The following is a 15,610-nucleotide window of genomic DNA, read 5'->3' as shown; positions in this document are numbered from 1 at the left end:
GTGATTTCCTTTCTTAATCTTAATATTTGGGTTTTCCTTTTTTCCTTTCTTAATCTTGATCATTGGTTTTTAAAATTTTCTACTTTTATCTCCTTTGCTGTCACGAGATGTTAATTATTTTTTCTTGTTTTTCATTACTGCCATTGCTTTTACAATTTTTTAATTCTACATCTCTCTTTTAGTTCACAGATTCGATTAATTTTTTCCTTATTTTCCTTATAGTTTGCCATCGCCGTTTTTTCATTTGCTCAATATGGCTTTAATCTCCATTGCTTTTAAATTTTCTGTCTCCTTTTATCCCCTTTGCTGTCTTTATTGTGCTCTAGTTAATTATTTCTTGTCTTTCCTTAGGGCCCTCCCGTTTTAAATTTTCTTGCTCTGCCTTTAGTTTGCTGTCCCTAGTTTTTAGTTCCCTCCCCTTCTTTTCCCTAATGCTCATGGCTTTGCAAATTTTCTTTCTCTGCCCACTTTTCTCCTGTTCACCATCTGTAGTTTTGAATGATTTCTTGTATTTCCTTAGTGCATTTTTTTTATTTCTGCATTGTAGTTCACTGCTGCTATTTTTTAGTTCTTTCCTTTCTCCGTCCTTTGGCTTTTAAAATGTTCTACTTTTATCCCGTTTGCTGCTGTTAGTTTTTGATTGTCCTTTCTTGTCTTTCCTTAGTGCTATCGCTTTTTAGATTTTCTTTCATCATCTCCATTTTAGTTCAGTGATGCTATTTTTGAATGTTATCCTTATTTCCTTAATCACAGTTTCTTTTAAAGTTTTCTGTCTCCTTTTGTTCCAGTAGCTGTCATTATTTCCCTGTATTTATGTTTTAATTATTTCTTGTCTTTCCATAGCGCCCTCACTTTTAAAATTTTCCATCTCCATCTCTTTAAGTTCACTGCCACTATTTTTTAATTTTTCCATTTATTTCTCTAATCCCCGTTAGTTTTTAAAATTTTCTTTTATCCCGTTCCCAGTCTTTATTATGCTGTTCTTTTAATTACTTCTTGCCTTTCTTTAGTTCCTTTGCTTTTTAGATGTTCTATTTTAATCTGTTCTAGCCTGCTGTCTCTATGTTTTAATTTTTCCCTTATCGCCCCCTTTTAAAATGTTCTTTCTATGCTTACTTTTCTTACTTTTGATGCCTTTATTTTTTAATTATTTCTTCTCTTTCCTTGGTGCCGCTGCCTTTAAAATTTTGTATCTATGTATGCCTTTTATTTCGCCATTTCAATTTTTTAGGTTTTTTTCTCTCTTAATCCTTCGGTTTTTAATATTTTCTACTTTTATCTCGTTCGTATTTTTTATTTTTTTTCTTTAGTGCGATCTCCTTTTTAAAATTTTCTTTCTATGTCTCTTTTGTAGTTCGATGCTACTATTTTTTAATGTTTTCCTTATTTTCTTAATCACCTTTCTTGTTAATATTTTTTGGTCTACTTTTACCCCATTCACAGTCTTTATTTGTCTACCTTTATTTTTTAATTATTTCTTGTCTTTCCTTAGTGCTGTCGCTTTTTCAATTTTCTTTCCACGTCTCCATCTTAGTTTTCTGTCCCTATTTTTTAGTTTTTCCCTTGATTTCCTGAATTCTTCTCACTTTTTAAAAGTTCTTTCTATGCCTACTTTTTTCCCCTTCACTGTCTTTTAAAAATGATTTTTTTTCTTGCTTCTTTGCCATCATTTTTTGGATTTTGTTTCTTTCTACTTCCCTGTTGTAGTTTAACGTCGCTATTATTTTTTTCTTTATTTCCTTAATTCTATTTGCTTCTAATATTTTCTGTCTACTTTTATTCTGTTGGCCGTCTTTATTTTTAAATTATTTTTTGTCTTGCCTTAGTGCCTTTGCTTTTAATTTTCTTTCTACATCTCTGTTTTAGTTCAGTCCCTATTTTTAAATTTTTCCATTTTATTTCCCTAATCCCCCTTGCTTTTCAGATTTTTCTACTTTTACCTCGTTCACTGTCTTTATGTTGCTGTCTTGTCTTTTAATAATTTCTTGTCTTTTGTTAGTGCCCTTGCTTTTTAGAGTTTCTTTCTGCATTTATTTTAGTTCACTGTCCCTATTTCCTAATTTTTTCCTTTGTTTCCCTAATTCCCCTCTGCTTATTAAATCTTCTTTCTATGCCTACTTTTATTACCTTTGAATTTTTTTAATAATTTCTTGTCTTAGTGCCGTCACTTTAAAAATTTTATTTTTACATCTCTGTTTTAGTTTGCTCTCCTTATCTCATAATTTTCCCTTTATTTCCCTAATCCCTGTCGCTTTTAAAATTGTCTACGTTTATTCCCTTTGCAGTCTTTATTTTGCTGTCTTTTCTTTTCATAATTTCTTGTCTGTCCTTAGTGCCCTCGCTTTTTCAATGTTCTTTCTCCATCTCTGAGTTTGCTGTCCCTATTTTTCAATTTTTTTCCCCTTTATTCCCCTAGTTCCCCTCTGCTTATTAAATGTTCTTTCTATGCCCACTTTTATTCCCTTTGCTGTTGTTTAAAAAATTATTTCTTTTTCTTTCATTCGTGCCGTTGCTTTTTAAATTTTCTTTCCACATCTGTTTTAGTTCGCTGTCCCTATCTTTTAATTTTTCCCTTTATTTCCCTCATACCCATCACTTTTAAAACGTTCTTTCCCTGTCTACATTTTTCCCTTCGATGTCTTTATTTTTAATTATTTCCTTAGCGCCTTTGATTTTCAATTTTCTTCCTATGTCCCCGTTTCAGTTCAGTGCCCCTACTTTTAAATTTTTTCCTCTATTTCCCTAAACTCTGTTGCTTTAAAAATTTTCTACCTTTATTCCGTTCACTGTCATTATTTTTTAATTATTTCTCATCTTTCCTTAGTGCGGTCGCTTTTTACAATTTCTGTCTCTCTGCATTTGTTTGGTTCGCTGTTGCTATTTCTTTAATTCTTTCCTGTCTTAGTACCTCGGCTTTAAAATTTTTGTTGCTATGTCTACTTTTATCTAGTTTGCTGCCTCCGTGTTTAATTTTCTTTCTGTTTGTCCTCTACCCAGTTGCTTTTGAAATTTTCTTTCTACATCTACTTTGATCAAGCTCCCTATCCTTACTTTTTAATAGTTTTCGGTCTGTTGTGTACCCCGTTGCTTTTAAAATTTACTTTGTATGCGTCTCTCTCTTTGTCCCCCTTTCTTTATTTTGTAGTTTTTTCTTGTCTTTCCTAAGAGATGTGGCTTTTATTTTTCCGATGTCTAATTTTATCCCATCCAATGCGCTTATTTGTTAATGCTTTCCTGTCTGTCCTCCAGCCTGTGCTTCACTTCACCTCTTTTCTTCGTATGTCTCTATTTAGATTGCCATCTCTATTTTTTTCATTTTCCCCTCTCTTTATCCCTCGGCTTTTAAAATTTTGTTTCCATATGTAATCTGGTTTGCTGTCCCTGTTTTTAGTTCTTTGCTGACTGTGCTGTACCTCTTGGCATTTTCAAGTTTCCTTCTAGGTCTACTTTTATCAAGGTCCCTATCCCTGTTTTTTAATTCTTTCCTGTCCCATCCTTTTTGAATTTTTCTCTCTCTCATCTTTTACGCAGTTTGCTCTCCCTGTTTTTAATTTTGTCTGGTTTTCCTTACCCTGTCGCTTTTACAATTTTCTTTTTATGTCTCCATTTATCTAGTTCCCTTTCCCTTATTCTTAATACTTTCCTGTCACGTGCCATGTTGCTTTTAACGTCTTATTTCTATGTCTCCATTTATCTAGTTCCCTGTCCCATTTTTCTTTCCTGTGTTTCCTGTACTCCATTGTTTTTTATTTTCCCTTTCAAATCTGTCTCTCTCTAACAATTTTTTACATTTCCTGCCTCTCTGTCCTGTTCCCTTTCTATTTCTCGCTCTGTCTTACATTCTCTAATTTTTAATTCTTGCCTATGTTTGTTGCTTTTTAATTTCTATTTCTGTGACTGCCTCTATCCAACTTCCTGTCATTTTTTTTAATTCTTTCTGCTTTTTCCCCCTTTTGTACTTCCCTACTATCCGCCCCGCCCCGCCGCTGCCTGTGTGTCTCTTATTCTCTCTGTGCCTCTCTGCTGTTCCTGTTGTCCCGCTCGGTCCCTTCTGTCTCTCTCCCCTGCCCCCTGTTGCTCCCTGTTCCTGTGGGATCTCCCCATCCTCCTCCTCGCTGCACTCCATTTCTCTCTCTCTCAACACCCTTGTGCGGTTCCCCGTCCCTCTCTTGTTCCCAGTATCCCGTTTTCTGGCTCCCTGTCCTACACCTCTTCTCTACCTCCCTCCATCCTTCCTTCTGCTTTCCTCGTCCCTCTTTTCCCTCTGTCCCGCTGCCTTTGGGCACCAAGCCTCGTAACCAGCTCATTGCTGGGATTTCTGATGGGCGTGAAGGAACAAACATTTGCTGCCTCCTTTGTGACCCCAGATGTGTTTCCAGCCCCTGGCCTCCGGGTGAGCGGCTGCGGTTGGGTCCAGGGGATGCAGTGATGTGCTGTGGGGCTGGGGTGATGGCCTCAGTTCCTGATGGGTTCCAGCTAGGGCAGCCCAGGTGGGACCCATGAAGCGAAGATGGGGCTGGGCCAAGTAGCTGGCACAGTGCTGCGGTTTGGATTGAGGATGAGAACAATGTTGGTAACGCACTGACGTTTTGTTTGTCGCTAAGTAGCGCTTACACCGCTCAAGGACCTTGAGTGAAGAAGCTGGGAGGCGCCCTTATTTCCTCAATTGCTGTACTGTTAACTGTTTTTCTGCTTTGATCCTACTCCTTGTGTTTATTTTGCCTTTTTTTCTTTGTATCTTGTGTTTTCTTAGTAGCCCTGCCTTTTACATTTTTTGCCTACATATCCGTTTTAGTTTGCTCTAGCTTATTAAAAATTTTTTACTTAATCAGCATTGCTGTTAAACTTGTCTGTCTCCTTTTATCCCATTTAGTGTCCTCATTTCAGCGTCTTCATTTTTTAATTATTTCCTATCTTTCCTTTGTTTCCATGCTTTTGAGATATTCTTTCATCATCTCCGTTTTATGTCCCTGTCCCTATTGTTTTTCACCTTTATTTCCCTAATCCCCTTTGCTATTTAAATATTCTTTCTATGCCTCCTTTTTTTCTCTCTGCTCTCTTTTTTTACATTTTTTTTTTGCTTCTTTGCCATCGCTGTTTAGATTTTCTTTCTCCATCTCTGTTTTAGTTTAGCAATGCTACTTTTAAATGTTTTATTTCTTCAATCACCGTCGCTTTTAAAATTTTGGTGTCTTTTATCCCATTCACTGTCTGTGTTTCGTTGTCTTTATGTTGTAATTATTTCTTGTCTTTCCTGAATGCCCTCTCTTTTCAAATTTTACTTCTACCTCTCTGTTTTAGTTCACCGTCTCTATTATTTTTTTCCTTATTTCTTTAATCACCGTCGCTTTTAAACATTTTGCTTTACTCAGAGATAACTCCTCCACAGGCTTTCATTTTGCCCCAGAGCACTCTTACCTTCCGCTCCGCCACGTCAGATGTCTCCGTTCGGTACCCGGTCTCTCGAGGACATCCGTGCTCTCTTCGGATCCTCTCCCGCGTACTTCATCGCCTCGGCGAATCTTCATTTGTTTCTACGTCCGTGTTCCCCCATCTCACGGAGCCATCCCGTTCCTGTCACGATGTCCCCCCGAGACCCACAGCACCCTTTGAGCTCTGTAGCGCTATTTGTGTTTCTCCCATTCAGACAGAACCCTTGCTCAGGCTTTGTCTGAGCCCCAGAGCTCTCTTACCTTATTCTCTGCCATCTAGGATGTCTCTGTTCAGTCGCTCATCCCCCGGGGACATACGTGAGTACATTGTTAGGGCACCCTCTTGCGTTTCGCATTGCAACCCAGATCCTTTTTCTGTCTCTCTTTCGCTCTCGACACCCCCCTTCTGCCATCATTGTGCTTACCAAGGCGGTCCTCGTGCCCCACAGCCGTCTTTTCGCTCTGTAACGCTCTTTGCGCCCTTCTCGTTCCCCAGGAACCTTTTTCGATGCCTTATTTAATGGGGTTCGTTTGTGCCTCCAAGCGCTCTTATCGTCCTGTGCGACATCTAGGGTGCCTCCATTTGGTCCCTGGCCTCCCCGAGGACATCTGAGATTTTGGGTGGAACCTTCCTTTTTTTTATTACTTTTATATTTTACTTTCCCTCCAGCAGCTGTTTGTAGGAAGTATGTTGTGCAGATGCCGTAACTTTTTCTCTCTTGACTTTACATCTGTTAGTTTTGAAATCGTGTCTACAGATACAATAGGCTAAAAGGAAACTATCCGGGGGATTTGTCTTTTGTTAGAGAGAAACGAATGAGTTTTTTTTTAGTTTGCACAATCCGATGTCAGCATGAAGTTATTTTAAAACTACAGATGCTTTTTAAAAAGTATATTCCCATTTTTGGCTTAGGTTTTTAGGTGTTGGTTTTTTTTTTAAGTCGGTCTTTTCACCTGATTTTCTAGCTAAAGTTCCGATCCCCTCCAGACGTCTTCCTCGTGTCCCGAGCCTTCTTCGGTCTCTCCGGCCCATTCAAGACCCCTCTAACGGCGTCACGATGCCTATCTATGACTTCGAGGTCACCCTTAGCGTGCCTTTAGCTTCGTAGCGGACCTCACGCCCCTCTCGTTCCCTCAGAAGACTTCCCGAGTCCGTATCTGTGACCGGCCCAGTTATCCCGGCCTCTTTCCTCTAGCCGTGCCTCTATTCGTTCCCCGGCTGTCTGATGACAACTTTAGTTGGTTCAGATCCCCTCCGGATTTAATTGTCATGTCACCAATCCTTTTTCTGTTTCTCTGCTCCCTCAGGACATTTTTTTTCTCTTGCTCACGATGCCTCCAGAGACCTTTCCTTGTGCTCCACCTCGTTCTTGTAGCACTTTGAGCCATGCAGCAGTCATTCGTTCCTCTATACTATCTAGGATTCCCACGTTCAGTCTCCGGCCACCCGAGGCCATCGGTACTCCACTCGGACAATCACCCAAGTTCCTCCTTGTCGTCCCAAGCCGCCTCTCACCTGTCAGCCCCCCTCGACACCCCTCTCCCCACAGTCACAACGCCTCCCGAGATGTTCCTCGTTCTCTATGGCACCCTGTAGCACCATATCTCCTTTCCCATCTCTCTCATTCAGTCGGAGCCTCCCGTCTTTCTTTGCTACCAGCGCTCTTTCGTCTCTCTGCCGTCGAGGGCGTCTTCCTTCGGTTCCTCTCCCACTTAGTCACGTGGAGTTTGCCAAGATGTTCTCCTGAGCCTCCGAGGCTCTCGCTGTGTCTCCAAGCCATTTTTTCTTACCCTGCCCTATCATAATTCCTCTACTCTATATAACGATGCCTTCCGAGTCCTTTCTCATACTGCACAGCAGTCTCGTAGCACTTTAGCTCCAGTGCAATTTTTTTTGTTTTGGTGCGCTTTAGAGCCCTCTTATCTTCTTCTTTGCCATTTAGGATGCCTTCGTTCAGCCCCTGATCCCCTGACGACATCTGTACTTTGTTGAAATCCTCCTCGGAGTTCCTCATTGATACCTCTGAGGCTTCTTTGGTGTCTCAGGCCCCCTCGGGATTCCTCCGTTGCCGAGCTCTCGCGAGATACCCCCTACGCCCTAGAGCCCCGTTTTAGCTCAGCAGGGAGCTTTGTGCACCTCTTTTCCCCTCCGAGCCCTTCCCGAGTCCACCTCCGTTACCCTGGTCGGTCCTTCCGTCCTCTCACCCATTTGGCGTGCCTCCATTCGGTCCCCGATGACATCCGTCTTTTGCGTGACTCCTTTTAGAGCTCATTGTGTCCTCGAGACTACTTTGGTCTCTCTGGCCCCCTCGGGGCCTCTCCGATCCCTGCGACGATGCCTCTCCTTCTGCCTAACCTTTTGTAAAGCCATCTTCATGCTCCGCAGCAGTCCCTTTGGTTTTTTATCTTACGGTACGTTTCTATTTGGTGGCTGGTACCCCAAAGACATCTACCATCAGTTCAGATCTGCTCTTGAGTTTTTCAGAGAAGGCAATAGTCTTCCCCTCTTTTTATTGACAGATCTCCCGTGGTTTTTTTTGTTGTGTTTTGCAATTTATATTTGTTCTAGCTACTTAGGCATTCATTCAGCTGCCTCATACGGCCTCTGAGATGTTTTTTGTGTTTCTATGGGATTTTTGTGGTTTTCGTCTCTTAGGACTCATCTAGTTCTATTAAGGGAGTCCGTCGGAGAGACCGATGAGGTGACTGAACCGTTGGTGATTTACAGTAAATAATTTACTTTGCGACCGGAGGAATTTTCGAAAAAGGATTTTTATGGGATTTAATTATGCTTTGTCATTCAGTTCTATCTGGAACGTACTTTTGGTGGAAGTTAAGTAGCGCACGCGGTTTCACTAGCAACGAAGCGTAATTCCATAACATCCTGTTTTTTTCATGGGAAACTAAAGCATGTAATTGTTGGCAATAATGTCGCTAACGAGTTTAACGGGTTTCTTTCTTACGTAGTTTGGTAGGAGGTCTATCTCATTCTATCTGCACCCCAGAAAAAATACATTTAATTCCTTACCCGGTCACGTTGCCAATGCGATAGATGCTGTTGCTGTAAAAAAATAGATCTTCTCATTTCTAGTAAGGGTTACTTTCCCCATTTAAGTCCTTTACACATTGAAAACCTAAGGCATAGAAGAAACCTCCTTGCTGCTCCTCCGGCAGCCTTTATGCCATCTGGTGGTTTGTCCCTCCCCTTTCCCAGGTGAGTGTGGGAAGGGTGGTGGGCGGGGCCAGGGGTATATGAGCCACAGCCTCAACTCAGGCAACTCATTCTGCTTTTGGGTTTCAGTGGTGTTAGTGTTTTGCTGTTCCTTCAGTCAATTCCAGATTTTGATCTGCTTTAGTTATTTGAGTAGGTGTGTTTTGATATTGAGAGAAGCAGAAGCATTTGTTTGAGGTAAGGGCTTTGGGACTAGTTGAGGTTCAGCATCATGTATAGTAAAAGCCAGACTTGTGTGCAGATTTATTTTTTTTTTTTTCCTCCTCAGTATTGTATTGGGTGTTTAGGAGCGGTAAGATGGATTAATAGTCTGAGCTTGGATTTTCTTTTTTTTATTTTGTGTTGTATGTTTTTGGAATTACTGGCTCTATTGAAGATAGAACTTTGTTTTCTTCACTAGTTCTGCCATGTAAGTTCTCGATAGCTTTTCATAATGGGACTGACGGTGAGATGATCTAGCAGCGCTTAAGGTGGGCATCTTGTATCTATATGCATATGGAGTTTTAACATTCTTCAAGAAAGCAGCAGGTACATAAGGCATAGTGTTTTTCAGAGTACGGAACGGTCCATCATCTTTCTTAATTGCTGACAGAGTACCACGTTGTCCCTAGAACCTTTACGGCTTGCAGTAGGTACCTCATAGATCATAAGCATGAGGACTTCACTGATTTTGCGGGTTTGTAGCAGAGCCTGGAGTCTACAGGAAGATGAAAGGTAAGGGGAGCTTACAGAATGTGGGGTACAGCTTAGAAGAGCAGTTCCAGAGGAGCAGCTGACATGGGAGGTTCAGGGGTGCGAATACAGGGCAGGAGCTGTTGGGAAGGAGTGGCTTTCCTTCCCTGCGGGTTCAGGAGAAGAGAAGGGGTTTTTCAAAGTTTTGGGAGCGGGGGATGGTTGGGTAAGGGAGGTAGGTTCACTGTTTTTTTTTTTCAGAAGGGTTATGCAGTTGAACTTGGTTTTTGATCAGGTCTGTTCTGGTTTTGTCTTTCCACAGCCGACGGGAGATGGGAGGAAGTCACGAGAGACGCAGCGTAAACTGTCCGGGCTTCTGCATAGGAATAAGTTTTCTGAGACGAGACTTGTCTGATGTTTGGCCCTGCATTGGGTACATTAACGTACATCAAAATATACCCTCCAGAAGTCTCGGGTCTCTGCTCCTCCGTGCCTCTTATTTCATTCGCTGAGCTAATTTTTGCTTCTGTCCCTTCACCATCCATCGGGATGTCACAGAAATTCTAACTTAGAGGCATTGACTAGGCACTTATTTCCAGTGCAGGCTTGCGTCGCTGTCTTCCCTCATGTTTCTTGGAGAACAGGATGTGTATTTGTGCTCTTAAAAATCTCCAGGGAAGGGTGTGTCTTACCACAGTCCTGGGCGTGCGAGCTTTTTCTGGTTTTCTTTTTGCCTTTTTCCTTAAGTGTCCCATAAGGCTTTTTCTAGTGTCGGTCATGACAGCGATGTTCTTGTTTATAGTGTTTTTAGCACCGGTTTCTGTAGTCGTACGGTGTCCATTTTAGATCTTTGAGTCACCGTGTTACGCTGTTGTGGTTTTTCCATCGGCGGACTGCCGTTGTAATTCCCACTGGGGCTTTGTAGGTTATCGGGCTCAAGGGTCTCGAGCCGCTTTTGCGGCGGACCTCTTGTCCTCACAGCTTCATCCATCGGGCAGTCTCTGTTGCTGCGCGGTGCAATGTTCTGGTTTTTTGGAGGTTCCTGGGTTTGTCATATTTTCTGGCTTTTGGTTAGAAGTTTTTTTGCAGGATTTCTGTTGTGTATTCCTGCAGGTAAGGTCAGGTTGTCTTTTGACATCCAGGTCCCTGTGGCTCTCCTTCCTCTCTTTTTTTGTGTTTCCTTTTGTAGTTATCCTCACCAGCTTTTTCCCACGATGGGAGCAGCAGAGAGGGGAGCGGAGCTCTGGGGACATCTGGGGAGGTAACGTCAGGATTCCTCCTGTCTTTGCAGGTCTGGCCCTGAGGAAGTCGGTACGCGGGTCGATGGCGTGAGTATTTATTATGCGGGTGCGCTAATACCTTTCAGAGTGTGTCAGAGGGTAAGGATTTTGTTATGTTTGGTGTCACGTTGTTCTGTGTATTTGTTGAAGATGTGAGTTTTGTGTGGGAGGAAGCGGGCTATCTGAGTGGTTTTTGGGATAAGGTGGGGTACATGTGTTTTTAGGTTGTATCTTATTTGCCAGGTGTTTTGAACTAATTGTATCTGAATTTCCTAGGGAGTCCCAAACGGGTTTGGGGCCCTCTGATGGCGGGTGCTGTTGCCGCAAGGCAAAGCAGGGTCATAGAGTTTTTTTGCTGTTTGTGGGGCTGGGCTCGGCCATCTCCTGCACAGACTCCTGTTGTGTAGCGGTCAGGGATGGTAGCTTTCTTTTGACTTCTCGAAGAACAAGAGGATGGAGCGTGTTGTAGGAGCGTAATCATTTTCTCTTCCTTTGGCAGTAGAGGCATCCGAGGGCCAGCCCGCATGTGAGGAACAGCACCAGGCTGTCTGTGTTGACCGTCAGCAGAGGAAGGAAGCTTCTTTAAGAAGCCGAGGTGATTAAGTAGAGTCCTTAGTTGTTCGCTTTGATTTTCATCACGGGGGTGGGGAGGGGCTGGGACATGCAAAACGTGGTCCCAGATGGGCGACCCGTCTGTTACGTGGCAGGCCGTGAGAAATATCACGGACAGCACTGGACAGGCATTAGAACCCGGTGCTTGGGTCCGACTGACCTGGCAGAACCATCCTGCCATCTCAAGTAATGCGTGCTTCTGTACAGAGATTTTAATAGCTCGCTCCGCATCACCTTTGGCTTTTCCTCATTGAGCTCGTATTTTGGCCAGAAGCATCTCTCATGAAGCGTTTGGGTCTGAGGGGCCTCCGTGAGATTTTTGGCGCCCGTCTCCATGAGATTCTGTGACCATCAAGTCACGTTCAGCATCTGTCTGCTGTCAGGTCTCCTGTAACTACTGTGCAGTTTCAGCTTAAGGCTTTATAGTGCAGAGTTATCTAATAGTAGCGTTGCGTACACAAGTAGCTTCCGGCAGCCCAGCGTCCTGTCCCGTACATGTCGGCGCTCTTATGCGAGCGTGCTGTCTACCGAGGGGTTCTCCGTCCTGCGGCTCATGGAGTCCTTTAGGAGTTAGTTCTCCGTAAAGGAGGAGTCTGTCTTTACACAAGCCACGGTCATTTGCTACTTGTAGCTCTTTTGGTGTGTGGCCTATCATCGGTCTTTGCCTATATTGGGGTTATTTGGCAGTAAGCGTAATTTTTGCGTGTCGGTGGGTGGTTTGACTTAATCTTGCGGTTTAAGCAATAGGTCTGGGCTAAGCGGCGCAGTCAAGCGAGGAGTGACAGCGAAGGTGAGCAGACGGCGTTGTGGGCCACGATGGAGGTTGAGATCGATCGTTCTGGGATTTGTGCTTTTGGGCTCTCTGTGTTGCTTGAGTACCTAAGTTGGTCCAAGGGATTTGCATGGTGGGCTCTCTGTTTAGGAAAGCAGTATGTAACATCTGCGTGTGTCTCCACAATCTCCCGAGGCGGAGCCGGCATCGAAGGTTACGGTTCCCGAGTCATTGGAGACAGACCGACTACACGAGCAGGTGCCTGACATGGATGCCGACCCCCGAGGCGTGGCACGGGAGGCGAGCGGAGCCGCATTAGGAGGCTGGGGGCAAGGATGAGTCCGGCATGTGGCTATTGGGGTAGGGGAAAGAAGAGGTCAGCGTCTACTTCTCATGGGTATTTCTGTCTGTCTTGGTTTTTTTGTAACTCACTGATGGCGCTGCATCAGCCTGGCAGGTCACAGCGTAAAGCTCGAATCGACAAGGTTAGCAGAGTGAAGAAGTCAGAATGGGGAAGGTTCGCTGTTTGCTAGGGTATTTGTGAGCACCCGGTCGACTTTGTTTTATTGTTGCTGCAGATGCATAGTAGGGAGCTGGACACCGAAGGGATGAGGCGAGCGGAGCGTTGCGAGAAGGAAGGTCGGCACGCAGCGACGGAGGGAACGTGCCCCTGTCGGCGCCTATGTGCCTAGCTAGTGCTCTGTTTTGAAAGTGTAAAGCGACTCGCAAAACTACATGCAAATCAGAAGGTCTGGCCTGAGGTCATCAGGCAAGGTGGGTGATGAACATCAAGTGTAGCAGCAGTTTATTTTGAGGTGTAGAATTGTTGGAGCAGGTGACCGTGTCCAGACACAACGGTTGTTTTTATATTTCTGGTTTCTAGGCGCCACGGGTGATGCTGGCCGCAACATCTGGCGTTAGACTAGAAGCGAGCGGAAGGCCAAGGTGCTTCCGAGGCAGGCGTCGTTGCGGAAGAGGTCAGCGTTGACTGGCGTGACGCTGAGCGATGGCACTCCGTGTTTGCGGATGATGAAGAGGATCTGGGTGACTGCAGTGACATCTCGGGTAGCCTATGTGGTCTGTTTTAAAAGATGGTTTCTGACCCCCAGCCCTCTGAAAGGCAAGTTGAGGGCCAAAGCTATCTTTGTGCAGGTGATGGGCTGGGTGGGGGAAGCGCAGCCGGGGCGGGCAGGCATTATAAAATCAGTGTAGCGGAGAAGGCGGTTTGAGATTATGCACGTACGGGCAGAGGGGGCACGGGGTTCTTTGTGTAAAACATGACTGCCTACCGGGCAGGGCAGGTCCAGCCTGCGTCTGTGTTACTGTGTAGTCTTTGTAGTCCGTCTTGTGTCTCATACCATACCTTAATCACGTCATGATGTCTCTGTTCTTCTGCGTCTGGCGGGCACATCGCAATACCCAGGGTCTCGTAAGCGTCAGCTCATCGGCGTAATGGTAACAGAGTCCTTCCTTTCTTGAATTTAAGTTTATCATGTGGATCAGTTACACGTATCTTGCGTATCAGAAGTTTACGGACGGTAACTTATTGCGATGGCGATTAAGACGGCATCAGCATCGCCGCTCGAGAGCCGTCTGTTTTCCCAGAGTCTTTTTCTGCAACTTGTTCCCTGCATCCTAACATTCTTAGGTATTTAAGCCTGGCTTCTCACACCTCCGTCATCCCAGTTACGGACATATCTTTTTTTATATATCTTGATCACTGGCGATGGTATTTGACTTGTGGGGCTGCTGTAGGTTCTTCCTCACGGCCCCATTGATCTTATAGCCCGTTGGCATCTCTGGGCCGGGATTCATTCCTTTTGACAAGAGTTTTTCTTAGATATCTGGGTGACGTCATCCGTAGCGTTTGTGCGCAGCGTCGGTCTGTGTGCGTACGCGTCCGGGTTGGAGCCGCTTCGCCTGGGCGCATAGCGATGGTAGAGTCCGGGGAAGATTAGCACGAAGAGCGACGGTTAATGTTAATATGCCTAGACTGTTTTGGCAAAGGCGGTACGGCCTATTTCCAAGCGAGCGGCCATCGGCAGCAGGCAGGACGACCATTTCTGTAGCGTTTGGCGGGTGCCGAGGGGATGACGGGAGCTGTCTGGGAGACTCGGCTTGAATGCTAGAGTGCTGCTAGTTGAGCAAATGGAATCTCAAAGGTGTTAAGGCTTGTATATGTAGGGCTTAATATTTGAGTTACTTATTTCTTTTAATGGCAGGGTGTACTTGGGCTCTAGATGGTATTGCCGAATGGGAACAAGAGTAGCGGAATCGGTTGATCTCTCGCTCGGTATCCGGGTGACTTGTTCGATGTCATTGTTTTTGCAGGTGCAGAAGCACCAGCCGTGCGAGGCGACGGTGAGGTGAGTGCCATAAGAACGCGGGTCAGCGTACGGTGTTAGAGGCAAGATGTGACCGCTAGCTGTATGAGTCGATTGCAGTTTGTGTTTCTTTGTTTGAAGGCGTGAGGCCATGTGGGATCTGGGCACCGAAGCTGACTCGGGCATGGCGAGCGATGACTAGTGGGCTGGCGTAGCCGTTAGTTTTCAGGTGTCTTATTGTGGGTGAAGCTATAAACACGCTTTGTTAGGGTTTTACAGGCGGTACTTGCAGCTCGACGTGGCAACCTGAAAACAGCAGAGGCAGTGCTGGAAACCGGCCAAGGTACAGGAGGAGGAGATGGGAATCGGTGCGGGCAGGCTCTCATTTTGGGTAGTATCTCTGCATCTGTTATTCGCTTTGATTTTTTTTTTTGCATATGATGCATGTAGTATCAGAGGAGCGAAGCAGCGCTTTGAGCGGTCCGAGAAGGCGAGGTGGTCGCGGGCCTGTTTGTGCCCGAGAGTAAAGTGTCGTGCCGCGACTCGACGAAGCTTTTCTCTTTGGTTTGGCAGGTTCTGCGGAGGCCGCCTTGGGAATCGGATTAGCATTTGAGGCGAGCTGGGTAGTGGGGAGGAGGAGCACGGGACTGGTGACTTTTCACAAGCACAATGGTAATTTTGTGTATCTGAGCATTTTAGTGCCACAAGGAACGACGGCCGCAGCCTCCGTCTCTGGAATCGGCATGGAGCAGGCGAGCGGAACGCCACGGCGCTTCCGAGGATGAAAGCGATGCGGAAGAGGTAGGCGTCTGCTGTTGGGATGCTTACTGCTGGTGGTGTGGGAATTTTTTGCAGATGATGAAGAGGAACTTGGGGAATGTGGGGAAAATATCAGCTAGCTGATGTGTATTTTCTCCAGGATGGAATCACGCTCCTGGCTGTCTGCCAGCTGAGTTGAGGGGCTGGCACTTGGAAGGGGGCAAGGAGACAAGGTTGGCCGTTGCAGGAAGGGGTATTAAAGGTAGCGCAGGGGAGAGGTATGTCTGGGAACAGTGCCCTCCAGGCAGGTAAAGGGAGCAGGTTTTTCTTTGGCACAATGCCAGCGTGCGTCGGGCAGGGCGGTTCCAGGCTGTGTCTGTTGTTGAATGGTCTGTGTCGTGTCTTCTGCGTCTTACACCTTTTGTTTGGTCTCGATGTCGTCTTTGCACCCAAGGAGGGCGGTACGTGCCTCGGGCACCATCCCTAGCGTCTCGAACGCTTTACTCATTGGCATAGTGCCAGTCGGG

General features: G+C 45.1%; 1 long non-coding RNA gene across 1 annotated transcript; it reads left to right on the top strand.

Moving 5' to 3' along the window:
• Positions 1 to 8,733: 8,733 nt before the first annotated feature.
• LOC148054423 (uncharacterized) lies at positions 8,734 to 9,868 on the top strand. Its single transcript, XR_015706176.1, has 3 exons — positions 8,734 to 8,841; positions 9,257 to 9,378; positions 9,659 to 9,868. It is a non-coding gene; the product is annotated as an uncharacterized LOC148054423 (long non-coding RNA).
• The last annotated feature ends 5,742 nt before the right edge of the window (positions 9,869 to 15,610 follow it).

This window comes from Nipponia nippon, unplaced genomic scaffold, assembly GCF_047370975.1.
Source record: "Nipponia nippon isolate SJK-2023a ecotype South Korea unplaced genomic scaffold, ASM4737097v1 scaffold_3, whole genome shotgun sequence".
In the NCBI taxonomy this organism is placed as follows: Eukaryota; Metazoa; Chordata; class Aves; order Pelecaniformes; family Threskiornithidae; genus Nipponia; species Nipponia nippon.
Note: the sequence above shows the minus strand (reverse complement) of the source record. Positions and strands in the feature narration are given on the sequence as shown.